At 37.2% G+C, this 25962-nt stretch overlaps 1 long non-coding RNA gene across 2 annotated transcripts in view; it reads right to left on the reverse strand.

The window, feature by feature from the left end:
• The window catches only part of LOC148758336 (uncharacterized), a 58065-nt gene that overhangs the window by 24250 nt on the left and 7853 nt on the right, over nt 1-25962 (reverse strand). The window contains exons 2-4 of one of the 2 annotated variants that reach the window (XR_016021061.1): nt 14105-14202; nt 9014-9117; nt 8105-8404 (exon numbers count right to left, since the gene is read on the reverse strand). This is a non-coding gene — a long non-coding RNA (uncharacterized LOC148758336). Of the gene's footprint in view, nt 1-8104; nt 8405-9013; nt 9118-14104; nt 14203-25962 lie in introns of those variants that run through there. The other variant, XR_016021060.1, reaches the window with a different exon arrangement.

The raw sequence follows: 25962 nt of genomic DNA on the forward strand, positions 1-25962 counted from the left end.
TGGATTTGTGTGTTGAGGGTGAGGATAGGGAATATCCGGTTTAAAAAATGTGCTCTGGTTAGCTGTCTCTTGTCCTCCCTGGTTTTCGCGCATCATAACTTGACACTTGCTGTGTTTAGCGACCCTTACTTCACCTTGTGGTATTACGAGTTGGCAAGTGCTACTGATATCTGTGATACCTGTTATGGTGTCTGGTCACAAGATCCTGTGCATTTAGAGGTTTTCTCATCTGAATTTTAGGCCTTTGTTCAGCCCCCAGGCCTCTCAGCAATTCTATATACCTCTCAAGAACGCAAGGACACTCAGCTGTTTTCCTCTCCCATGCTGGAGTGTGTGGGCCTGGAGAGTGTGCCTTTAGGTTCTGCTGCCCAGACACCTCCTCCAGCCATGGTCCTCAAAGTCCTGTAGCACCAAGTCTCCTGCAGAGCTTCTCTAAGGCGCCTGTGGTCTTCTCCACCATTTTCACTGAATTCCTACTCAATCTATTTGCATTTTCTAGCTAAGGCAGGATCTAAATCTAAGTCCTGGCCCTCTCACCTTCTTGAGAGTTACCTGAAATATTATCTCTTTTCATAGTGGTGAGAAAGATACCCTGATATTCAGTAATAAATTCTTCCTGCTTTACGTTTTATAGCATAAACCATAGATTTTCAAACCATAAATTGTGACATTAATAGGTTAAAAATCAATTTATTTTTGTTAAAATTAAATCAAATCAAACAGAAGAGAAAAATACTACTCTATCATGTAATGTTGTAGGTATTACTTTGTAAAACTTTTGTGTGTCTGTGTGTTGTACGTTAGATCAAAATGTAAAACATTTATTTCTGTGAATTATTGTCAAAAAAAGTTTGAAAGACTCTGGTATAAACTCTCCTCAGTTTTCCAAACTCTCATCTTTTGAAACCTAAAATATTTTTCTCCTTCAAATTGTTTAACTTTTGAAAATCAAAGTGCTTTGACCTATGAGTATCACTGGTCTTTGCCATAAAATTTCAGAATAAGTATTAGCTCTTTATCCCATATTCTATCATATCTTCCTCTGAGGCAATGAACAGCACTGAATGATTAAGTAAAGATCTTGTGAAAAGAAGAAAATGAGGGAAAAAAGAAATCTTGGACTTAAATCTTCATAAATTTTCCTATCAATTGGTCTCAGGATGCATGCCAACAGTTAACTTCTCAAGCAGGTGGAAACAAAAGAAGTCATACAGTTCCATATAAATGAACCTATGATCCTTTTCTGTAACAACGATCTATCACTTATTGAACATCTAACATGTGCCAGCATGGGAACACAGAGATGAATGAGAAATTTTTGCTCACAACCTAGCTGGGTAGACAGACAAAAATAATTAATAATTCCGTAAATGCTAGTAATGTAATTCAATGCCAAGTGATAAAAATCCCTAGAGGAAGGATGGTTACTCCATTAAACTCTGAAGATAAAGATATGTTTCCCAGGCAAAGAATGGAGGAAGGGTACTCAAGGCCGAAGCAACAGCGAACATGGAAATAGTATACCAACACACAGTGCATGTTCAGGGTGACTAGACAGAAGGTCCAAGGCAGAAGTGTAATGAGATGAGGTTTAAACGCAAAGATTGAGGACAGACTGAAAAACTGAGGTTCTTAACAGAGTCTTCATGATAGTATCACACATTATTAATTTTATTGTTATGTGCCATGCTTAGGAATTTGTACGTACTTTTGTAGGCAGTTGAGAACCAGAAAGTTTTAAGCAAGCATGTGATGCTTCAATGTGTTTTAGAAAGACAAGTGCAGTGGAGAAATATGGCAACGTGAAGAAAGTTGGTAGAATCAAAATGAACATGATGGAGGGAGGGAATGAGGGAGCCAAGGGCAATCCAAATTTTCCTAGCTTAGGTAAATGTGTAGATGGTGATAGCAGTACCTGAGATGTGGCTCATAAGAGAAAAGAGCAGACTTGAGAAGCATGGGATTTTAAGTGTAGTGGTATGCAAATAGAACTAAAAGAAACTATAAAGGTCAATAGTGGAAGAGAATTTATTCTAGTGTGGGCTTTCAGGGAGAGAGGACTGACAACAAAATGTGTGCCAGTCATAACGACATTCCTTCTCATGGGTTTGATGATATCTTCTGGCTGCATCAGAAGGGAGTGGGGGAATATATAACCTGGATATACTGGGGTAAGGCACGTGCTGAGGTGATAAACCCAGTTGAATGCTGAGGAAGACTGTGGCACCTGGAGTGGATAGAGACAGGTAGTAGGTGGTGGTAAAGGCAAACCCCTGGTAATGAGGAAATCTATTGCAATCAAAGGGAAGTGTCTGTTGTACAACCAAACAATGATATAGAATTCAGGGAAGGGTAATATCTGGGAATACCAGCAGGCAGACAACTATTAGAGGAAATGTCTGTCAGCAGGTGACCCACCCATTGGATGGGATGTTGGAAGAGAATTCTAGTGCCTGAGAGGGAAACTAACAAGACATAGAAATGGAATACTATGTGGATATTAAGTAGGGACCTCAGTAGGGAAACAAAAACTGGGTTCCAAGTATAAGGCTCTGGATGTAGTTTTGGAATTGGGTCTTGGAAACAAGATAGAAGCTTGTTACCAGCTGACCAGGAAAGTTGCTGATAGAGTACCGAATGCTAAAGTATCAGCCAATGTTTCTCAAGCTGGCATGTACATTATTATCATTAGGGAAAAATTTGATCAAATATCTTTGCCTAGTTCGCAATCCAAACCAATTAAAATCAGAAATCTATGGAGTGGGGACAGGGCATTGCTATTTAAAATAAAAACTATCCAAGTATTCTAAGCCAAAGTTGAGAAATGCTAGTCTAGAGTGTTCTCAACTTTAACTGCTCATTGTAATCACCTGGGTATCTTAAACGATAAATAAATACTAAAGCCAGGTTCTACCCCAGTTAAGTCTAATTTAATGTGTCTGGGGTTTGACTTGGACATCAGGGCTCTCAAAAGGTTCCCAGATGATTCTAATGCACAGCCAAGTGTAGATTCATGGTCTAGAACTACATTGTCTCCAGTACGGTAGTGCCTACCCACATGTGGCTATAAAGCACATGAAATGTCATTAGTTTGTATTAAGATGTGCTGTACATGTAAAATACACACTGAATTTCAGAGACTTATTATGAAAATAATAATGTAAAATATTCATTAATAATTTTGATATTGATTACATGTTGAAATATTAATATTTTGGATATATTGGGGTAAATATAATTAACTTTTATTTATTTTTTTTACTTTTTAAAATGTGACTAATAGAACTCAAAATTACACGTGTGACTCACATATTTCTGTTGGACAGAGCTGGTCTAAATCTTCTTACATGTTTTTAGTCTAGAGTCCAAATTGGGGAGAGATCCGAGATGGCAGAGTAGATAAACACCGTACCTGTGCCCTTCCATGAACACGTTAAAATTAAAACTAAATTATAGAACAATCAACCTAGAGAAGCATGGGAAGTCTAGCTGAAGTCTAGTCCTATAACAAAAAATATAAAAAAGACGCCATGTCAAGACTAGTAGGAGGGGTGGAGACACAGAACAAGCCCCAAACCTCCCTATGGCAGTTGAGAATCAGGAGGGATACCTCAGCCACAGAGGATTTCCCCTGAAGGAGCAAGAGATCCTAGCCCCCCATGCCAGGTTCCCCAGCCCTGAGTACCGGTACGGGGAAGAGGAGCTCCCACAAAATCTGGCTGTGAAAAACCACTGGGATTCCAATCATTTGGGTGGGACAAAAGGCTGTGGGAAACCCAGATGTCCTCTTAAATGACTCACACACAGACTCACTCACAAGCACTCACTTTGGGCTCCAGCAGAGGGACAGTGACTTGGGGGGTGGGGTGAGGGGTCTCGGAGACTTACGGGAGGCAGACTGTGGCTGTAGGGGGAGGACTGGAGGACAGTTGGTATTTTCCTGGTGAGGGGTCCTCTTTCTCTGCTGCCGGCAGGTGGCTGCCATCTTTCCTATGTTGAGCCTGCCCTCACAGGCCAAATCTGAATCTAATTGGCTTGGTGAGCTCCGCTGCTCTTCCTTGTTGACTCAGCTGAGACATTGACTCACCCAACACTCTCATCACTGCAGGCACTTTCTCTACGAGCAGCCAGCCCCTGCTGCATTGCACTCTTTCTTGGAAAACTATCAGAGTCCATGGACCCCAGGTGGGTGGCGACTGGCCTTGGTGTGCTCTGAGACTTCTACTGAGTAGCTCCAGGCTCAGGACTGGCATCCAACCAGAGCCTATGTTAACCTGGTGACCACAACTCTTCCCACTCTAGAGATTCCCTGAGACACTGCCTCACTTAACTCATGTACTCCACGAGACTTTATCAGTGTCTGAACCTTAAGGGAGCTGGCAGGTGACAACAGGTCTCTGGGTGTCCTGGCTTTTTGTGGAGTTACCCCAGGCCTGGGACTGGTGGCAGCTGTCCTCGGTTTGCTGTGTGGCCTCTCCCACGTGCCTCTAAGGTTACCACAGGCAGCAAAAAACTGTGAATCACTTTGTAGCTTCTACCAGGTAGCCCCTAGCCAGTCACAGGCAGTGACTGACCTGGGCCTGCACCTGAGCCCCTCCCAAGAGGCCCCAGAACCAATATACTTGGAGGTTGGCTTCAGACCACAGCAGAGCACTCTCCAATTAGCCCCATAAGTGACACACACAAAAGACAATCTCAACAAGCACCAGAGCCCACTTGGGTGAATTTGCTCCATGGGGTAAGCCTCCGACACAGCAACCCATAAGCTGTGGATATGGCCAAACTCCACAGCCAGTCAGCCTGAGGGTCAATCCCACACACTGATGTGCCAATAGCAATCAAGCCTCATCTATAATAAGAGAACACACACAACCCATAAAAGGGACACTCCTGGAGCACCTGACTCAGGTGACCAGGGAGACTGTGCCACTGGGCCCCACAGGATACCTACTATATAAGGCCATCCAGCCAAGACTGGGAAACATAACAGATCTACCTAATACATAGAAAAAAAATGCAGAGAGGCAGCCAAAATGAGGAAAGAAACAAATATATCCCAAATGAAAGAACAGGAGGAAAAAAATCCAGAGAAAGAACTAAACAAAATAGAGACAAGCAACCTATCATAGACAGAGTTTCAAAATAATGGTTTTAAGGATGCTCAAGCAATTTAGTGAGAACTTCAACAAAGAGACTGCAAGCATAAAAATAGACATAGAAACCATAAAAAAAGAACCAGTCAGAAGTGAAGAACACAATAACTGAAATGAAGAATGCACTAGAATGAATCACCAGCAGACTAGATGAAGCAGAGGATCAAGTCAGTGATTTGGAAGACAACGTAGTAGAAAACACCCAAACAAAACAGCAAAAAGAAAAATGAATACAAAAAAATGAGGATAGTTTAGGAGACCTCTGGGACAACATCAAGAGTAACAACATTTGCATCATAGGGGCACTAGAAGAAGAAGAAAGCAAGAGATTGAGAACCTAGTTGAAGAAACAATGACTAAAAATTTTCCTAACCTGGAGAAGGAAATAGACATACAAGTCTAACAAGCTCAGAGAGTCTCAAACAGGATGAACCTAGACATATTATAATTAAAGTGGCAAAGGTTAAAGACAAGGAGAGAATCCTAAAAGCAGCAAGAGAAAGGCAACTAGTAACTTATAAGAGAGGTTCCATAAGTCTGTCAGCTGATTTCTCAACAGAAACGTTGCAGGCTAGAAGGCACCGGCAAGAAATTCAACGTGATGAAAAGCAAGGACCTAGAACCAAGACTACTCTACCCAGCAAGGCTATCATTTAGAATTGAAGGACAGATAAAGAGCTTCCCAGACAAGAAAAAGCTAAAGGAGTTCATCACCACTAAACCAGTATAACATGGAATGTTAGAGGGACTCCTTTAAGATAGAAAAAGAAAAAAAAAATCAAAATTATAAATAATGAAATGGCAGTAGCTGCATATCTATCAACAATTACTTTCAATGTAAATGGATTAAACACTCCAATCCAAAGACATAGGAGGTCTGAATGGATAAGAAAACAAAACTCTTACATATGCTACCTATAAGAGACTCACTTCAGATTGAAAGACACACACAAAGACAGAAAGTAAAGGGATGGAAAAAGATGTTTCATGAAAATGAAAAAAAACTACAAAAAGCTGGGGTAGCAATACTTGTACCAGACAAAATAGACTTTAAAACTAAAGCTATAAGAAGAGACAATGAAAGACCCAGTAATCCCACTTCAGGGCATTTATCCGAAGAAACCCAAGCTACTTCGAGGGGATGTGTGCATCCATATGTTCAGTGCAGCATTGTTTACGATGGCCAAGATGTGGAGGCAGCCTGGGTGTCTGTCGATGGAAGAAAGGATAAAGAAGAGGTGGTACATACATACAGTGGAATATTGCTTGGCCAAGGAAGGGAATGGATTCTTGCCATCTGTGGTGGCATGGATGGATCTGGAGAGTGTTGTACTGAGTGAAGTATGACAGACAGAAAGACAAATGCAATGTGATTTCGCTTATATGTGGAACCTAAGAACAAAATTAACAAACAAAACAGAAATAAACTCATAGTTACAGAACACATTTTGATGGTTGCCAGATGGAAGGCGTGTTGGAAGTGGAGGTGAAAGAAGGGGAAAGGATTAAGTACAAACTGGTTATTACAAAATAGTTATGGGGCTGTAGAGTATAGCATAAGGTAGATAGTCAATAATATTGTAATAATTTTGTATGGTGTCAGATGGGTAGTAGATTTGTTGGGGTGATAGGTGGGAGGGAGTTGGAGGCAGGGTGAAAAAGGTGAAGGGATTAAAAAGTACAACTTAGTAGCTGCAAAATAGTCATGGGTATATAAAATAGAGTATACGGAATATAGTCAATAATATGGTAAAAACTGTGTATTGTGCCAGGTGGGTACTAGACTAGTCAGGGGGATCACTTCTTAAACATATAAAAGTCTAACCACTATGTTGTACACCTGAAATTAATATAAAATAATATCAAATGTTATGTAATTGATAAATTTAAAAAAGGCGGGGGGAAGGAAAGGAGAATAAGAGGTGTTCAAATTTGCAGGTATTATACAAATAAGTCATGGGGTGTAATGAACAGCACGGGGAATGTGGTCAATAATATTGTAATTGCATGGTACCTTGTCTGACGGTTGCTATTCTAATCCTGGTGATCACTTCTTTAGGTATGTAAATGTTGAATAACTATGGTGTACCCCTGAAACTAATATAATGTTGTATGTTAGCTATATTTTTAATAAAAAATCTTTTTTAAAAGAAGTCCAAATTGGTCCAAGGACTGTAACTGAGCTGAGTCTGAGGGAGACCAGCTATGGGAGTCAAACAGCCTGTGGCCAAAAACACCTTTCCTTTATACGATCCTTATCTCGCCATAAAATAAAACAACATCAAGGCTAAAGGGAGCATTTGAGAGTTATCCAGTTTAAGTCCTTCATTTTATAGTAGGAATTAAGGCTAAAGAAACTATTACTCACTGACATAAGAACTCAAACTAATTCAATGAGATGCTTTCCTCATAGTACCCACAAGAAGGCTGTGGGGGAGGAAATTTGAGTTTGGACTCTGGTAGAGTCCAAGACAGAGATAAGATAATTGGAACCAGTGAATGTCCTGGAGCATAGGATGGGCCTCAGAGAGGTCTTACAAAGTGCCCTTAGGGCAGGAAGAAGAAATTGTGAACCTGTGTGAAGGAGGAGGAGATAGTGAAAAAAAAGGAAAAATATCTTTATACTAAAAGGGTATCAGGAAGCTTTTTATTTCAAATTTTTTTCTGTTTCCAAGGAAACAAGGGAAAGAAAATTAGACTTCCTTTTTTGCAGTTTCCATAATACTACAGTCTAAAGTTTAGTGATACTGAAAGTTAAATAGGCTTTTTAAAATTAAGAATTGCCCATGTAGAACACTGCTAAATGGAAAATTCTTCACAAAACTCAACTACAAACAGCAGCTGGACTTTCTAAGTGGTAGCACATGGAATAAATCTGGACAAAACTAAGCATATAATGCACTCAGAGGGTGGTAGCTTTATAGCTTAACGGTTTTGCAACTTTGATGGCTAACATCATTGAGTTGGATTCATTGGATGGGAAGGAAAGTGTTCATTTTTCGTTCATATACCAGAGTCTGTCTTGATGGTCAGTTTAGAGAATCGAGAGAGTAAAATGGGCCTAGGAGTCTAATTAGTGACTTTTTGATAGCCAATGTTTTTTTAAAAATAAATTCAGTTTCATGTACCTTGAGAAAGGTTTCTGTTTCTTCTATCACTTCCTCATATTAGATTGTTGATCATTTAAAACCAGTTTTTTTATGTGTAGCGTGTAGCAAATGGTAGATTCCTCTTTAAGGTGAAGCATCCTGCTTTTGGGTATAAAAATAGAACCTCAGTAGAGTGGTAAAAAGAAACTCTAGTCAAGCAAAAGAGGTCATATGAAGAAATAATTTTCAATTAATATTCTATTCTAAGTGTGTTACTAGCTCTCTCTCTCTCTCTCTCTCTCTCTCTCTCTCTCTTTCTCTGTGTGTGTGTGTGTCTCTGTCTCTATCACACAAACACACACACACACACACACACACACACACACACACAAATAATCATCACGAGAAGGCCCAAATTTGACTGAAAATTTTAACGCTAAGTGAAAAGTCTAAGTGCAAGATCAGTGTATTCAGTCAATAGATTTATGGATGCTTAAGTCTTCCTTGTATCTTGGGAGCTTTATTCTTCTCAGGTTTACAAACCAAGATCCACTGCCCAGAACTTTGACTATAAAACTGCTTTCTGACTGAGTCCCAGAAATGTCTCTTCATGTAATATAATTCATTTAAAACCCTAAGGTTTTTTTACGAATATCTACTTTTCTCAACTTTATAGCAGTGATTCCACCTGATTTAACCAGGTATATAGTCAATTGCCTCTTTTCAAAAAGAATCTTTATTGACTCCCAAATTATAGGTCTGTGAGCTTACCAGATTTTTCTTCTCAAATGTAAACTGATCCCTTTCTCGATTAAAAGATAAGTTTGTGATTCTCAGAGTTCATTAGGAACTATAGTTGAGGCACAGAGAAGCCACTGCAAGAAAAACAAAAGATACTCTTGTAAGACACTAGCATCACTAAACCTCACAAACACTTTAGAAAAATGTGGCAATTATGCAATTTGTTGTGTAGCAAATTCCCAGCAAGGCTTTTACAGTTCCTGCTTCATAAGAAGTTACTCCTTTTAAAAATTCTTATAATGCGTACAAGTCTAACTTATTAAAATAACATTGGCCCAAATGAGCAACTATGTTATAATCTGTAACATTTCTAAGCAATACTTTAGTAAAAGGTTGTCACTTTCACTTGATTTGGTAAAACAATATCACTTTTCCTATGATTATTAATGGAACTCCTGGTTTTTAACTGAATACATGGTCACTCCAAATAAAGACTATATTTCTCAGATGCCCGGGTAGCAAGGTATGGACACTAAATAAGCTCTATTCAATGGGATAAAAGTGGAAGTGATGAGCACAACTTTTAGAAAGTATTAGTAAAATGAGAGAGTATAGTGGCTTAAATTATCATTCAACAAAAGGTATGTCCACGTTGGAAACTGTACGTTTGATCTTATTTAGAGCAAGGGTCTTTACAGCTGTAATTAAATGAAGGCTCCTGAGACAAGGTCATTCTGAATTTATGGTGGGCCCTAATCCAGCGACAAGTGTCCTTATAAGAGAGAGACAAAGGGACGTTTGAGACCCAAAGACACACTGGGCAGATGGCAATCAGAAGACAGAGACTGGAGTTGTGCAGCTCTAAGCAAAGGAATCCTTGGAGCCACCGGAAGCTAGAGGAAGCAAGGAAGGCTTCTCCAGTATCTTTGAAGGGAGCAGGGCCTTGTCCAAACCTTGATTTTAGATTCTGGCCTCCAAAACTATGAGGGAATACAATTGTTTTCTAAAACCACCAATTTTGTGGCAATTTGTTAAAGCAGCCCTAGGAAACTAAGGCAGAGGGTATGCCATTGTTCTTTCCTGTCCCCTTTCTTGCTGACTGGTCATGAAGACTGCAACCCCAAAAGCCACATGTGACCATGAAGGAGCCTTGGAAAAAAAGCCAGGCACAAGAGAGTAACCCTGCCTCCCTGGGTCACATTTGGTACTGACCACCCTGAGTGTTCTTAACATGGAAGATAAATCTCTTCTTTAAGCCATTGCTGTTTTGAGTTTCCTTCTTACATCTAAACCTAATGCCTACCAGTACCTCTTGTTCGATCCTTACTTTGTGTGGTTAGCTTTTCACCTTCCTGAGAGCCAACCTGATAGAGGATTCACCTTTGTGTTCATTTTAGGTGTTGATGTTAGTGCCTTACATATTATGTCCACTCAGTCAATATTTGCTGCTCTTTGCAATTCTAGTTAATACTCTTTATTAATTAAAAATAGGAACAATAAGAATAACTAATATGCACAGAATGCCCGTTGCCAATTACTGTGTATCAACATTATCTTATGCCATGTTCACAACAACACACAGAAGTAGGCACTGTTATCATCCCGCTTTTTAAAGAAAATCTAATTTTAGGGCAAAGTTTAAATCCTTATCCATTTTTCTCTTGCTAGGACTAAAAAAAATGACAGAACTATGAAGTGTAGCAAGTTATTTGGGTGGGAAGTGACTGGAGTTATTCTGCCTATCCCATTGTTGGGCCCTTACAAATATAAAATAAAACACCTTATATAGATGTGGGGTTTTCTTTGTGGGGGATGATTGAGCTGGAGGAAGTATAGTTTTTAATTGGGCAGCCTGAGCATTTTGGTCATTGACAACCCAATTAAACTTTAGCTTTGGCTATTTCCATCAATGAGATGCCAAGAAACACAGATATAAGTCATTTTCATTTTTTGTAGGATATTTTTCCTTTAGTAAATCAATACAATTAAACAATCTCAGAAAATCCAGTCTTGAACATCCCTGATATTCCTGAAAATTATTTATCAAAAAATTATTTATACTAAATTCTATTCTGCATGATAGAAACACAACCTTGACATAGAAATGTTGCATTATTTGACAATTATATTCCTAAAAAACAACTGGTTAAAACGTTCATCTTTATTCTTTTTTTGCTTTATCCCATCAACTTAATGAAACCAAGAATGACAAGATGCATGGAAAACCTGCCTCTTAAGCTATGATTTTATTCCTAAAAACAAATCTATTTTTAACAGCTATTGAGAGCCAAGGACTAATTTTTACACAACATTATGCATTCATGGAAAAACTGTGAATGAATCTACTGCTTATTAAATGAACCTAAGTAAGTGATGGAGTAAACTGCCACCTAGAGTTGAGATTTTAATTCAGTTAAAAATACAATGTAAAAATGACTATCAATCTGAGATCTTTTAATGTCTCAATATTATATGTACACAGAAGTCCCTTACTTCTGAAAGTTTGTGTCTCTTTATTTGAGCATTGTGCGAAAAAAGGGGATGGGGGTGATATTTTTATGAGGAAAATACAAGACTACTAGAAGTAAAATATGTTGATATTAATTGGCTATAGTTTAAAAAAATTGAGCCTTTTGGAATATGTTTAATATAATTATATGTTAGTGCTCCAGAAACAAAAAATCAAATTATTTAGAATGTCTTATGTTATAAATTCCTAGAACAAAAATATTTCCAGCCCAACTCTTCCATTCATAATTTATTTGATTTCTTGCTTCACTTACAGTCACACTGGGAGTGAAAGGCTTCTACTGCTTGCCAAAATCACTGCCAAAATCTGAGTGAACTATTAAGATTTAAATATGACAGCTATTTGTTCTAAGATCTCGAAAGCTGATATTTTCACTTCCTTAACTAGGTTGCTGTACACTCAGATCCTTGTCCGAAATTAACACAGTAGCCATAAAAGGACCTAGCTGGCTTAATAAATTGTGAACAGCACATTCTCATCCAAAATTTGTACCTGACCACAAATGTAAAAAGGATCTGTACATCTTAACCATTCGTGTTGGGCATGGATCAAGCTGTAACTCTGTGTGTGTGTGTATGTGTGTGTCATACTGTAAATATGGGTTTTCTGGGTGAAAAGCAGAGTGTCCATGAGATGTGGGTTTAGAAGTAAAGTATATAACTCTTTGCCAGCACAGTTCTATGGTTTTATATTTATCACGTGACTACCCTTATTTTTCAACCCTGGCTGCGTACCTTATTTATCTTTAAGTTCCTTGATGCATGGAAAACAGATTGTTGACTTTTTTCTGCCTCATAGAATGTTCTACTTCTTTCTCCTAACTCCACTACTTCCTCATTCTTATATTCCCCACCCACTCTCCCAGCAGACATTTATTATCTTCATTTTTATCCATAAAATTATTTTGCCACACTCCTTTCTCTCTCATTTCCATTATTTTCTATGTGACCTCCATGTCCCAGTCCCCGGAGGGCAAATCTGTGTTTAATCCTGTCCATTTCTCATAGCTTCCCTCCATCTCTTCTGAGCTTTCAGCAGATGTCTTTGCATCTCTTACAGTTTCCCCTAGGAAACTCTTGCCTTCATGGCTTCTACAATCAGCTAGAGAGGAGGCAAGGTAGGTTTCCTCCCCGCCCCTTAGCAATTTCTGTATTGTTGAATTGCATTCTTTTACTTCTCATTCCTTGACATTTGCACCTTATTCCTTTGGGTCAACTTGCCTACAAGTTCCTATGCACCTTCTCTTTTCTTTCTTTCCCTTCCACTAAGCCATTTGAATCTGCTTTAGAGGATTTCAATCCTCATTGCCCTCCTGGTTTCTACCCCCCATATCTAACTGTCATAGTAGTGTCTTGTCATTTATGAAATATCTTACAACATCAACTGAACACTCCCTGTGTGAAAGGCATTATTCTATGTGCTTTGCAGTATTTATTAATTTTAAAAAGCTCCATGAAGTAGATATTATTATTGTTCCCATTTTGTAGATAAGGAAATTTATGCACAGAATGTTTATGTAATTTTCCCAAAGGAACACAGGCAGTAAGTAGTCAAGCTGGAATTTGAACCCTAAAATGTTAGGCTCCAGAGTCCATGGACTTAGTCACTAGGCTGTGCTGTTTCCACGCCGCAGCACTTAACTTTTCTTCCCAATTATTTCTACTGACTAATATTCTATGTAAATAAAAATAATAGGACACACCCATTTGAGAAGTGGATATAACTCTGCTTTCAAAACTGTATCTTTTCAGATTTATGTAATAGATTATACTACTGACACACCACCAATTGTAATTTAGTTGACTTTGATCAATATTAGTTTCCTTTTTTTTTTATCTGAATGGGGCTCTCAGAATATATCCTATAAGGGGAAATTTAAAGCAATATCAATATTGCTTTAAAAATATAGATCAGAACATTTCCATACATTAATGCATTTTAGAGAACACTGAAAGTATGCGGTAAGAGGGTGCATTTACAATGTGTTCAAAAAACAAAAAATACCGGGGAGTGCCAAAAAAAATGTATACACATGACTTATAGTCATCTTTTGTTACCAGTATGTATTATTACATTTTTAATACATTTTCTTCCTTTCTTAAAATATGCACACATTTTTTTGGTGCCCTCTGTATTTTTCTAGGGGATTATATCGGTGTGTATTATTGCGTAATGTCATAGTCTAACCTGGGCAAAGAAGAAATCTGGGAACTGGTCTGGTCAGTAAAATAGGCCTATGGCAGAGTTTCTGGTCCTGTTTGAATTCAGGAAGTGGCAACAAATGTGGGCAGAAGTTTCAGGAGCAGGTGTACACCAAAAAATGCACACCCACAATTGTTCTGGAAGAAAAAAAATCAGAAATCCTCCATGATCTTGATGCAAGTTGAATTAGAAAATAGATGGGAAAAATATGAGTTGAGATTAAATTTTCCATACAGTTTGCCTTCTAAAGTAACTAATTTTATTAACCCAGTCACATACAAAAGCTTTTCCCCAAGTATGCCGGTACCTTAACGGCATTATTCTGCCCATGAGACCTACAGAGAAATTGTGGGTGTCATAAAAAGATGCAGAGAAACAGGGTACTGTACCTCATGCATATTCAGGAATACTGCGGGACCCAGGAGCCACCAAGGTTACACTGAGTGACACTGCCATATCAGTAAGCTCTGTGACTGCATTTCCTTATCTGTAAGACAGGGATAGGAATAAACCTATGGCATAGGGTTGTCCAGAGAATTTTAAAAAGGTAATACGTGGAAAAGCACTTTGAACAGTTCTAGAACACTGTCTTTGCTCATTGGATGGTAGCTATCATCATCATCATCATCATCATCATCATCATTTGAATTTAAATTTAAAAATAGGCCATTTGAGTACTTGTTCCCTGGGAGTCTCTTCCAGTGATGGTCCCTTTGAAAAATTCCCCATCTGCTGTGAAGTGTTTCACCTTGTCATGGAATGGACATCTTACCATTTTCTTTAACCTGAGATCATTAAAGACATAGCAATAGAGAGTCCTTCAGTATTAGTGAAAGAGAGCCAACAATTATTTTCTTCTTTACATCTATTCCAGCCTAAAGATTGAAAAATCACATTGCTTTTGTCAACACAGCTCCCAAGGAAGTTATGCTCATTCTTCGCGTCTGAGAAGGGCTTGATATTTTCAAAGCAACTTCAAATATTAATTAAACAAGATCCTTAAGAAGCAGGTCAGTACATTCATCTTTCAGATAGGTAAACAGGACACAGTGAGGTAAAATAATAATTTGCCTTAGGTCATGAACTAGCTCATAATTTGAATTGACTTCCTGTCAGTTAACGAGTCTGTGGTTCAGTCTGATAGGCCAAGCTACAACAAACAAAATATCAAAATACTAATTTGTATATTATTATATTCAGTGAGTCATCCATGGATCCTCTGCTAATGAATCTGAGCTTTGCATCTTGTGTTCTCACTACCTGAGGTGACCTTCCTTCATTAGCGTCCATATTTTTCTAGCTAATTTCTACTCATGCTTTATAACTTAACTCCTACACGACCTCCTCTAAGAAGGCTTTCCTGCCTTGCTATCTGATTTAGAGTCTCATAGCACTCTGGATCTCACAGCCTATCTCTATTATGGCACCAACTATACTCTATTGTGGCAACGAGTTCTCTGAGAATAAAACAAAACAAAACAAAAAACAATTCTCCTTTTGTTTGTGTATTCTCTAGCACAATATCTAGCACGTGGTATTTGCTCAACAAACACAGCCTAAGTTTATTTCTCATTTAGTAGAAACGTCCAACACAGGTCAGAAGGTGTGTCTGCCCTAATAACCCAAGGATACAAGCTGACAAGGCTCCACCATATTGTGAGGCTGGATTGTCCAAAGTGGGTAGACTGCTAGGTTGCTCAGACAGGAAAAGAGAATGTTGGAGGATCACTCACTGGAAATTAAATTTGCCTGTAGTAGTAATTTCCACCCAAAAGTCATTGGCCAGAACTACTCATATAGCACCTAAGATAGACAATGTCTTTCTCTGGCTTATCCCCTTAAACCCCAAGTCTGTGTGCATTCTGTGGCCGTTACCCATGGCTCTTCTTCAGGAACTTACCTTTGAACTACTGGAACCCTTCTGCACAGAGTCAGAAATGCTTGGCATCCGTATGAATATACCCTCGAGTGGCTGTTGATGAATGACTGTCTTGTGCAGGAATATGAGCTCAACTTCCTTTCCTCAGCTGAGGACAGCTCGGAGGCATCACTCAGCCTCCAGGATTCTCCCGTGGGGTCATGCGAAAGCCTACCTTCTGTGGGACTTTTGCCTGAGCTTATACTCTTGCTTGACTTTTTTTCATTCCTTATTTTGCTTCCCTCATTCTTTACCAATCTCCCTTGGGAGCATTTTTCTTTCTTTTTTGTTCTCAATATTCATTCAGTTATTTTGTGTGTTTTTTTTAGATACACGCTTTTTAAAGTTTGCTGTTGTTGAAAGGGTTTGTTGCAAAATAGAAAAGCATTATGAAATAACAAATAGTTACAGATTTCCACCACATGATAAATGATAAAGTTGCTGTAGCAAGAACATTTGGAGTTTTCTCTGTACATAGTTCACATTCTGCTCACCTGTTATTTACCACTGATCCCAGATAACAGCCTCAAAAACTTCTTCACCACCACCTAACACAGGACTTGGCCGTTCCCAACCACTCCAAGAGCAAGTGCCCTAAGTGCTGACTTGAGAATGAATTTTTTTTTTTCTGTCTGTGACTTTTCCTATTTTGTTTTTCACTGAGATATCGGTTGGTAACATTATATAAATCTCAGGTGTACAACATTATATATATATAATTCGATATCTATGTTCTCTATTGTGTGCTCACCACCAAAAGTTAGGGAAACAAATGAGTAACATTGTGAGGGGTGAAGGAAGGCTGCACTTGATGGGCACACATTTGCCCAGGGTGCACACTAGATACTCCAGCACACTGCTCCTGTAGTTACAGGATTCATCCCAGACTCCCGTGACCAGTATTACTAGTCACTCATATTAGTGACTGATTTGTCCTGCTCTGCTGAGGCTACATTCAATCTTCTATTGAATAGAAATTCCTTCAGCAGTAAAGGCTGGCAAGTCAAATATTGTCTATGAATGTTTCTGGATTTTTGAGTCATAGAAACGCTTTCCATACACCCATGTTCCAAATGAATTCACCCATGTTTTCCTCTAATACTTATGACATAATATTTTACACTTAGATATCTGATGCATTCATAATTTTCTCTTTTGTATGGGTGAGGTGTGCATCTAATTTTGTCGTTTTCAAAAATTCTATGTAATATTTTATTACAATTTCCATCACCGCACCACCCCCCACCCCAGTGACTCAAACTGCCACCTTTATCATTTACTAAATTCTACATGTAGTTGGATCTATTTCTGGACTCAGTATTCTGTTGCATCAGTCTCACTATTCATACATCTACTCCCTACTTTGTAAACTATAGAAGCTTTTTAGCATGTTTTTTATCACACAGGGCTAGTCCCCACTCATTAGATTTTCTTCAGAGTTCCCCTAGCTATTCTGGCATTCTGGCATTTTTATTTCTCCATATATACTTTAGAATCAACCTATCTTCATTAAAAAACCAAAAACAAAAACAAAACAACTTCAGGGTATTTTTATTGGGCATCACATTAAATTTATATATTAACTTGGAGACAATTTACATCTTTATGATACTGAGTTGTCCTATTTACAAACAAGGGATGCCACTTCATTTCTTCAGGTCTACTTTCTGAATTTGAGAATTTAAATGTTTTCTTTATCTAAGTTTAGCACATTTTTCATTAAGATAGTTTCTAAGTATTTATCTTTTGTTGTTAACAAATATTTTCTCTTCAATTATGTGTTTTAAGTGAACATTTTTCTATTTGTGAAACCTGTTGATTTTTGTACGTTCATTTAATATCTGCTACCTTATTCAATGTTTTTTCTTATTTGTGTTACTCTTAGCATTGATTCTCTTCTGTGGTTTAGACATACCTATCATATCATATGTTATTATATATCATTTTCCTCTTTCTTTGTCAATTCTCATACTTCTGCTTATTCTCTCGTGTATGATTGAATTGGCTAATACCTCTGGTCCAAATATAATAGTAGTAGAGCTAATAGGCATCCTTGCTTTGTGCCTTACATTGGCGGGAATACTTTTAGTGGTTCTCTATATATTCATCATATTATGGAAAGGTGTACCAATTTATAGAGCTTTTAAAACATATCTAGGCCTGTGCATAGATTTGGGCCTGAGCATCTGTTTAATAAATTTCAAAAGTGATCCTAATAGAAAGTCTCACTTGAGAATATTCTCCATAACAACATAAGGTATAAATAAGTAAATTAATCAATTGCACAAACATTCAAATTACATTTTGGGTAGGATCTATGGATAGAGACAGGCTTTTTTCTTTCGAGGCTCTCAGTTTAGTAAAGGAGAAAGAGCTACAAAATAATGATTGCATACAATATGATTATTACATTATAAAAGTGTTTCATTAATGGTTGCTGAAAGTTGTCGGTCTAGAGAATGCATAAAATATTTACTCATAAGTTTTATAAAATTGAATCCTATAATACTACCAATGAATTTCTGCTTTTTAAAATAATTCAAAATTGGCCTTCATCAACAGTCAATGACTGAAAAAATTATGATGTCCTACAGAAATTTTACATTTCCTGCCCTGCTTCCCCTTACCATAATCAATACAGTTACAATTTGAAAATCCCACATGTTATTTTCAAATTGTAGCTGTATTGATTATGGTAAGCAATCTAACTCATTTGTCAATTCCTGGTATTTTACTAGTTATTTTACCATCAAAGACCAATCAGTTGTTTATTAAACAAAATTATGCAAATAAATGTTTTTGAAAGCAAAATAATTCTCTTATTTTTGTTTAAGGGTTTACAATTAAGGGCTTTAATATTCTGTTACCCCAAATCAACTCTGAGACCCGTATTTTTCCTCTCAGTGACTATTGACTTCTTTCTTTTTTTAATTTCTCAGTTACTTTCAAATTTAGAGAAGAGTACAAAAGATGGTCCAAATGCTTGGGGTGGGGAATAGGAGTGCAACTTTTGGAAAAAGAAGAGGTGAGATTTTAAACCTAAAATGGGCTGTAGAATTTAAAAAGTTAGACATATTAGGGTAAGTTTGTAGCCTCCTATGTACTTTAGCTTAAATTGGTACAACATTTGGGTGTCTTGCTCCGCTTGCTGGCTCTACCTCTTTGGTCTGAGGGACCTTCAGTTTGGGAATTACTCATGAATTAGAAAGTCAGGTACAGCATGAGAAGAGAAAACACAAAGGTGGCTGCTTATGACTAATTCTAATTCTAGGTACTGTATTACAGGAGAGACTAGTACAGATGCCTTTAAGATTTTTCTTTTTTAGCTTACTTATCTTTGTTTATTAAAATGTAATAAGGGCAAGGGACCCGGGGCAGAGGCTCTTTCCAGAAACAAAGGTTATTAATTTGTCTAGGCTGTTATTTTTCAGGAACAAGCTTGCAAATGAGAAATAGATGAAAGTGAAAGAAGAAACTCAGTATAAGATAACCAACAGGCGTCTAGCAGAAATCCTGTCAGCTATGGAAGATGTCACATTATTTGCCTTTCTTCTGGAAGTGATAATATTAGTGGCATTGTTGATTGGTTTTTGCTCTTTATTTCCAGCTGTGTGTGTGTGTGTGTGTGTGTGTGTGTGTGTGTGTGTGTGTCTCAAGGGGACTTATGCAGCTATCTAACTCGTATGAAATAGAAAATGGTATTTGATCATTACTCTTCTGAAATATAATGTTAACTTCCTAAACATTTAGAACACTGTTCATAATTTCCTTTTTGACAGTTTCTTTACACTTCACGGGGTAAGCGTATTAAACATATCAATGAACCATGCATATCATCTGCTTATAATTTTCCCAAACAATATAAGGGTGAAAATCTCCTGACCTTTCATCGCTGCTGTGTATGGGTGAGAGTTTAGGGTTTTGTATGTTCCTTAGTATCTATCGTGTTTGCTATGAGGAGTTGCCACATGGATTTGTTGGTTATTTACTTTGATTTTTCGATTCCGTCTCCATGTCAGTTAGAATAACAAATAGGTGCCAAGCTCAGTTTTACAGTATTTTGTGTCGTTTGGGACAAATTACTACTTTTGATATCACGGGTAAGTTATCTTTTGGAAGAAATGAATTATATCAATAAGTAGATGATAAAGAATAATGAGTCACACAGTTCTTGTACCAAAACAGATTTCTTTGCACCTAACTTTTTCTTCTTGGAGCCGAACACCTTTCTTTCTTCTTAAAGCCACGTTAACCTGCACTTCTATTACCATGAACTATCATGGAGGTCTGAGTTCTATGGTCCTGAACATCCAGGGGCCAGTTCCGTAATTTCATTGGACCCAAACTTTTCTTTTATCTGTATATTAAAAGATGGTAAAATATTGTTTCTGTTTTGTCATTAGGGCCTTCATAGCTTTGTGTCATGCTTATCTATCTATCTATTTGTACACGTTTGGATTAATATTATAGCTAATAGCATAAGAAGATTTGTAAAGACAATTAGAGATTCCAAGAATGTGAGCTTGCCTTAAAGGTCAGACTAGCCCAATCACCCATCACATAGGTAGTACCTACTGCAGCCTTAGAATTAAGGATAGAATTTCTTTCTGTGCATCAATTAACCATTCTCAACTGTAACTGACAGTTTATATGATTCATAGAAGCAACACTAAATTTCGAATAGGGGTAAAGTTTAACTCTTGCAAATTTTTTCTTAAAATGGTCCAGTTAATTTGATAGCTTTCTCTCCTAAGCTCTCATTACCAGACTTACCAATTAACCTGATATCTTAGTCTAGTTGTATTCAGTATAAGCCTTAAACCTTGTTTATTCACTTCAACCTTGACAGGATATTTATATTGTTCTCTATTGATTCTGATTACAAAGTGATTTTTTTTCTTTAGAAACTTTTAAAAATATGCCACATTTTAATTTTTAAACAAATTTATTTTCAAAAAAATCTTGGCTATATTACTTTATTGTGTCTGTTATATTTTAAATGAGATTTAAATAATTTCTTTTTTGGTGCAGTAGGTACAACCAACCAAAACTCTTACAAAGGCTAACAAAATATTGCTTCAGCTGGGTGAGCAAAACCTGCGTGGCCTTCTGTGTCATGCTTATCCAGGCAATAAATTACTTTTTTAGACAAAAATCATCCTCTGAAATTGCTTTAGCTTTTTCTGAAGTAAAAGATATTGAATGCATAGTATTGGGAACACTTTATTTTGCTTTTCATCAAATTCAATTATTTTCCACGTGATGGCTAACATCATAAGAGAATAAGATGGGTTTCTTATATTTTACTGTTTTCTCATTCATACTGAGTTCAGTTTTAATTTGTCCCAATAAAGATTCTTCCCACCCTATAACTTAGCTCATTGTCATCTTAACCCAGAAGTCATTTTGAATCTTAATCTCAAAACATCTGAGATATATTTATTAAATTTGAATTGAGTGCCTGATATTATTTCCTTGAAAGTTATTTCTAAAGATAGATAAAAGTCATTTTTTTGAGTTTTGATAGACTATAGATACTTGCTTCTTATTAGATGTTCATCTTCCTTGAAGTTTCATAAGGCAAGTGAATAACAAGTGTTTCCCATTTTAGCCTCTCTTGAGAAATATGCTAACGATATCACACATATACAAATAGGCTAGGATGTGAAGAAAGTAACAAGAAAGGAATTAAATGAAAATTAAATGCCTTTGGGATTTAAACTCTTAGGAAGCCTTAAAATCTAGGTTAAAAACCTCAGGCAAAGACAGACTCAAATTCCTACTCTGGTGACTATAACCACCTCTAGGATGGTGTGCTATATGTATGTATGTTCAGCAAATTCTGACACAGAAAGCTGTCTGTTTAGTTTATTTTGATTCACATTAATGTAAGTCAGCTTTTGTGGGTTTATATGTCTTTTTGTGACTCTGAGAGAAGCTATGAACCTTATTCCTTGGGTTAATAATGCACTTAAACACAAACATACAAAATCTTGCATATAATTTCAGGCAGTTTGCAGACTCACTGAAGCCTGTCCATTAACTATATAGACATTTGTATAAGTCAGGACTCTAACATTGCAAGTATGAGAAAAACAGCTCATGTTATCTTAAGGCAAAGATAAAGGTATTGGTCCGTGTAGCTGGGAAGATACTGAAGCAAGTCACAGAAATGAAGAAATGCCTATAGGAAGAACTGGGCCTGGGAACTTATCACCAGGACATACTCTATCTGCCACCCATTTCTGACTATCTCTACTTCTCTTGGCATATTAATTTCATTTTCTCCCACTGCAGAGATGCCTTCTTCATGTGGTAGAGAACATTCCTGCCAGCAGATCCTGGTTAGCAATCCCAAGACAAACAGTATTCTTGGGTATCCAGTTATCAAAGTCAGAGAAGAACTCTATCTCTGCTTAGGTTACTTGTTAATCCACTAATCACTGTTGCTAAAATTAATCAAATCCAAGTTCCATGGCCACTTTTGTGGCAAGGGAGGCAGAGTCTTTAACTACAAAATGAGGATAGATCACCTTAAAAACTATAACCAATATCAATGGGTCCTTGCATTAAGAATCTCAAAAATAGAGGTAAGCGCCAAGAAATTGCCTTTTTCAACCTTTTATCTGAGAACTCTTTCAAGTCATAACCAATCCAATGTAAGACTGGAGGAGAAGGAAATAAGCTGACAACCAATGGGTAAACTGAGGCTATGTGAAGGGGCTCAAGAGAAAGTCAGTCGTAGACAGTGGTGGGCTGGTAAACTGGATCTCTGGAAAAAAGTATATGCATATATTTATAGGTGCCTATAAAACATATACTATACTGATATAAAGAATGAGTAGCATACAAATTATTTAAAATGCTACCATGCTCAATATTTGTATTATTTGCATCAATTGATTCTCTTCTAATGCTTTTGTTGAGTTTTGCTGAATTCTTGTATCCTCGCTAAACTATGATTACAATGAACAAACAAGTGTTTGATGAACATGAATGTTGCTTGATGTTTTCTTTTTCCTTAACAAGTAAGATGTTAGTTAGAAATTCATTCATTGGTCAACGGTACGAGCAACTTCTTTTCTGAATTGGATAATAGGTTTTTAATACTCGAAGGATAGTTCCTAAGTGTTGTGTGTGTGTTATTCACAATATAATAGTCATAACACCTGTTCAGTGTAATATACATTATTAAAATGTTGTTGATCACTTCCTTCATTCTAGAAAATCCACAAAACAATTACTCAAGCCTTGATTTGTAATATTTGCCAATTTCTATCATGCACATGCTCCTATGCCAGCCTGTTTAAGCTACAAACACAACATCCCTAAACAAAGAGTTGGGAAGAGACGTGAACTAGCAGCGTACAATTCTATTTTTACCATACAATAAACATATATAACCTCAAAAACATAGATAATAGTAAAAAGTAGTAAAATAATAAGGAAGTGGAGATTTTTGAGTATTTACTACCTGTGTTTTATAATTTATGTAATTGTAAGCTTGTAAACTTTAATTTTTAATAATGTCAATATCTAAAACCTGCCTAGTAAAAGTCCAAGAATCTCAACAACTGCCACTAGTTCAGGAGCCAGTCTGAACCAGTTCCAGCATATCACCTGGAATGGTTTGCATGATTGTAATGAAGAAAAGGACAGTTAAGAAATAACAACTTTGAGTTATTATAAAATAGAGAGCTGACATGTGAAATCAAGCTTCCTCCATGCAATCAGTATGATTTATTGAAAACAATATACTCAATAATATAGGTAGGTGGATAGCCAGGATTAGATACACTCAAATTGAATGGCTTTACTTTATAGCTTGACAAGTTTTAGATTATTCACCATTTTGGATTTTTCAAATCCTTTATGTATTGGTGCAAATGATTGAGAGGTTATTTTTATCATATTTACAAGAAGTGTAATTTCCAGAAGCTTTATATTTTTGTTAGAAAAGGAAGCAAAAGCAGAATCTCTGAAAGCTTTTCTGCTCCTTCAATGATGTGTGTGATTAAAATCTAGCTTCCATTTCTTCACATTATAAACTCTATCAGAATCTCTTTCATACTTTAATAATATTTTTAAAAACTGTACTAGACAGAGACAATGAACACTAGGAATATGCTATTTATCTTAGATATACTGCTGTCTTTCAGTGAATATTGAATATGATTTGGCTAAGAAGCAGGAATAAAGGAAAATAACAGTGTGAAACACTTTTGATATTTTACTTTACTTTTGTGTATTTAGCATTCAATGCAGAAAATTCTGCTTGTTGGCTTTCCAGCAACTCAAACTCTTATGTGCTTTAAGCAATAAAAGAAATGGATAAATGAGAGTCATTTCTGAATAAATTAATTTGAAAACTGGATAGCAGTTGTGTCACTTAGTAATTATTTTGTCTTTGATGTTATGTCAAGTACAGTCTTGTTCCTTTTAAATATTGTGCAGTTGTAAAAACCTACTGGTTTTCTTAGTTTACGTTTTAAATTTTAGTGTCTTTATTTCTTAAAATGAGCAAAGAAACACATAATTATGCGAGATACAGTATACCAAACATGTTTTTAAGGAAAATTGGTTAGGAAGAAAAGGATTAAGAAATGGGACTAGTAAGTAAGGAAAAGATAGTGTGGACCTTAGGAGAAAAATCATCAGAAATGACTGAAAATAATGAAAATAAATTTACAGTAGTTGTCTGCAATGTCAAAAATGGAAGACTTTGCAATGAAACCTGGACTTAGCTTCTTGTAATATCCATGTGCTGCAGCAAAACAGGCCTGCTGATGGAGTTAGTGTACAATTTGCATTTTGTGGTGTGCTCTTTTTGGTGGTTACAGATCAAAGGTCATCCATTTCTGCTCTAATGGGGCTCCAAGAGGCAGCCGAGGACCATGGTCATGAAAGGGACTAGGGATTTGCCTAAGGAGGAAGCGGAGGAGTTGATTAATGCTAGGCTTACCAATGTCAGAAGCAGATGAGGAGCAGGAGATGCAATTGGTCTAGAAAAGCACAAAAGCATAGTCCTCTGAGGGAGAAAAGCAAAGGAGAACAGAAAGAACGTAGCTCGAGTCTGACAACTCCCTTGGAAAGGGAGGCAGACTGAGAGAAATGGACCTGATCCTCTTAAGTTACAGTAGACGCATGGCCTGAGGCAGGGGCCGATAGGCATGAGCGAGATATATAAATCACATGTCAACAATAACGAGGGCTCAAGTGGGCTTTGTGAGATTAGCTGAATGCATAATGGACGCCAAGCAATGAGAAAAATGAAATAAATATGTGAGATTAGCATTTTACAATCAGGGTGGGTAAACTGTATTTACATTAGAGTAGAAATATGGTTAGATTTTGACAAATTAACAGAAGAAATCAGATGAAACTCTATTGGACTCATACTCTTGTCTCTTCTTATATGAAAGAAAGGGGAAAGTGGATAAACTGGAAAAACAAGTCATCATGTAGTTTAGATACTCATAAGATTTGGACTGTGAAAAGCAGGAAATACTTGGGAAAAAGAGATAGACTTTTATTGGCCATTCAAAGAGGAGATTAACTCTTAGATCCGAGGCCGAGCTTGTGGGAGGTATAGTAGAATAAAGAGTAAGTTTCAAATCAGAAAAAGTCTAGACTCAAACCTATTGGCTATTTATTACGGGAGAACTCCAAGGCAAATTAAATAACCTTCTGAGCTTTCATTTCCTCATTTTAAATGTAGGGCTAACAATACTCACCCTGAGGATTAAAGGTGGTCAGGTACATAATGCATCTGGCACAGAGGAGGTGTTTAATAAGCATTAGTTCCCTTATTTCCCAGTGAACTGTACAGTGTGGGAAACTCCATCACAGGTGAGGAGCACCTGTCAGACATCCCCAGGGTAAAATCTGCCCCACAGTCCAGGTGACCAGAAAGCCATTCTTTGACACAATTCCTGAGCCAAACATCTGATGTACTCCCTCCTCAGTTTCCAATTTGGCCACATACTTTGGTAATGACTATTGAAATTCTGGAAAGGCTGTCAGGATTTTTAAAGCAACAGGTCCTTGACTTTGGTTCATTCCTGTCTCTTGTTCACTTTTTTTCCCTATTCCATTAACTTCCTTAGTTTTCTTCTCTGGTAATCTAGATGGAACAGGGTCTTCAGCCAGTGCCTCTCTCCCTCCCAGAAATCTTTAAGTGCTCTGTGTGCGCGTGTGTATCTAATCTGTCACACCCAGGCCATGATTTATTAAAGTGGTTCTCCTTAAAAAAACATGTAACTATTGAGGATCTACTTACATAATATCACTTAAAACAGTCGCCTTCTCTGGGAGGTGGGGCAGAGAGGG

The sequence above is a fragment of the Rhinolophus sinicus genome, chromosome 4 (assembly GCF_057876585.1).
Source record: "Rhinolophus sinicus isolate RSI-liver-muscle chromosome 4, RSI-T2T, whole genome shotgun sequence".
Lineage (NCBI taxonomy): Eukaryota > Metazoa > Chordata > Mammalia > Chiroptera > Rhinolophidae > Rhinolophus > Rhinolophus sinicus.